General features: G+C 27.1%; 1 protein-coding gene across 1 annotated transcript in view; it reads right to left on the bottom strand.

The window, feature by feature from the left end:
* LOC137644128 (FAD-dependent oxidoreductase domain-containing protein 2-like) overlaps positions 1-2,500 on the bottom strand; it is a 290,079-nt gene that overhangs the window by 123,459 nt on the left and 164,120 nt on the right. The gene's annotated exons all lie outside the window — the stretch shown is intronic.

Genomic DNA, 2,500 nt, shown 5'->3' with positions numbered 1-2,500 from the left:
ACTGGGCTATTTTCCCTGTTGGAGCCTCTGGGCTTATAGCAGCCTGCTTTTCCAACTAGGGTTGTAGCTTAGCTAGTAATAATAATAATAATATATGTTTAATATAATTACGAAATTTACTATGAACGTAAAATAATGGAATACATTATTAGATTATCCTAAGTAATTTCTAAATCAGTGGATTTAGAAATATGCTAATTATATCTTAATTGAATTAGCATTAAAGAAATTAAATTAGAATTTAAGAAAAACGAAATGAATGAAGAGTCTTATGATGCAGGGAAAATTAATCCATTTTAATTACAGTTGAATGCAGTTATATTTATAAAAATGACTAATATAATCCTCATTCTTTTAGGATTGAGTTCAATCCTTTTATTTAGAGCTAGAACCCTTTTCTAATCCACTTCTTTCCTTCCCCCTTTTTATTTCATCCCCAGATAAAAAATAGAAAATGGGATTACACTTTCGATAACGTTCATCTGAATAAAAAAGGGAGAACAAAAATCTACAGATAAAAAACTATAACAAAAGATAACATTTTATATAAATCACGAATCTTTCAGGGAAAAACAAGATACGCAGTTTTTACGCATTGAAAGGTTTTGCGAACATACACTTATATACAGACATACATACACAGGAAGATACACACGCATCTCCCCTATATAATAAAGAGCAAGTGCCTGGAGAGAGGAGGTAGTCATATACATACAATATATTTATATATATATACATATATATATATATATATATATACACACTCATATATATATATACATATATATATATATATATATATATATGTATATATATAAATATAAATATATATATATATATATATATATATATATATAAATATATATATATATATATATATATATATATATATATATATATATATATGCTGTATATATATATATATATATATATATATATATATATATATATATATATATATATAAATAAAATAAAATATAAATGATTTCTGCAACTTACAATCTATAATTCATGTCAATGAAATGTAGAACTGCAACTTCGAAGGTAAGGAGCAGAGAGAGAGAGAGAGAGAGAGAGAGAGAGAGAGAGAGAGAGAGAGAGAGAGAGAGAGAGAGAGAGAGAGAGATCATGCACCTCTCTGATAGGATACTATACTAAATTTTTTTAATGAGGCGCATTGGCACCGATTCTCAGCGGTGCTCTTTTAGCTCGGAAAAGTTCCTGATCGCTGATTGGTTAGAATTACCTTGTCCAACCAATCAGCGATCAGGAAAATTTTTCCAAGCTAAAAGGGCACCCTAGCGAGTCGCTGCAAATCTGCCTCACTAAAAAGAATTGACTTTAGTAAAAATTATTCTAATTAGCAGTATGAAAAATCATAGGTGGGTGGATTTCTTATGCTTAAAGGTCAAAGTCTAAACGATTGGACTTTGAAGTATGAAGATAAGATGAAGGCATAATATTAGGGAAATCATCGAAGCATATTACGAGAAAGCATATTATCTATATTTCAAGCTATCTTTATATATATACATACATACATATATCTATATATATATATATATATATATATATATATATATATATATATATATATATATTCCATCAGTGTAATTACAATTTAAAAAAGCCTTTCTGTTAACCATATAAGAATTAAATTGGCTTCACTTCTATATTTTTAGTGGAGTGGTGACAGTAATAATAATAATAATAATAATAATAATGATAATAATAAAAATAATAATAATAAAAATAATAATAATAATAATAATAATAATAATAATAATAATAATAATAATAATAATAATAATAATAACAGAATCTGATTTCATATCTGTGTTTTAATGCAGAAATCTAAGATAAACAGATTTTTATCGATAATGCTTTGCGATTACATTCACAGATATTGAACTAATGTTGGATATTCATGAATATGTTGGTTTTAATAGTTAAATCCACTAATGGGTGATATCTAATAAGGTTACTTAATTAAAGTTATCAATGATTAATTGAAATCACTTCATCAAGTATTAAGTAATTTTATTACCAGATTAATCAACAGAAAAAGGGAAGTAATAACGTGACACTATTAGTGGATGTTGTTATCATTATTATTATTATTATCATTATTATTTTTATTATTATTATTATTTGCAAAGCTACAACCGTAGTCGGAAAAGCAGAATGCTATAAGCCCGAGGGCTCCAACAGGGAAAATAGCCCAGTGTGGAAAGGAAATACGGAAACTACAAGAAAGGTAATTAACAATGACAATGTCTAAACAACAGTATCCACATTAAAATAAATATTTCATATAGAAACTATAAAAATTTAAAAAACAAGAAGAGAAATAAGAGAAATAGTGTGCCCAAGCGTACCCTCAAGCAAGAGAACTCTACTCTAAGATAGTGGAAGATCATGTACAAAGGCTATGGCACTACCCAAGACTTGACAACAATGGTTTGATTTTGGAGTGTCCTTCTCCTAGAAAAGCTGCTTA

The sequence above is a fragment of the Palaemon carinicauda genome, chromosome 7 (genome assembly GCF_036898095.1).
Source record: "Palaemon carinicauda isolate YSFRI2023 chromosome 7, ASM3689809v2, whole genome shotgun sequence".
Lineage (NCBI taxonomy): Eukaryota > Metazoa > Arthropoda > Malacostraca > Decapoda > Palaemonidae > Palaemon > Palaemon carinicauda.
This window is presented reverse-complemented; position numbering and strand designations above follow the sequence as displayed.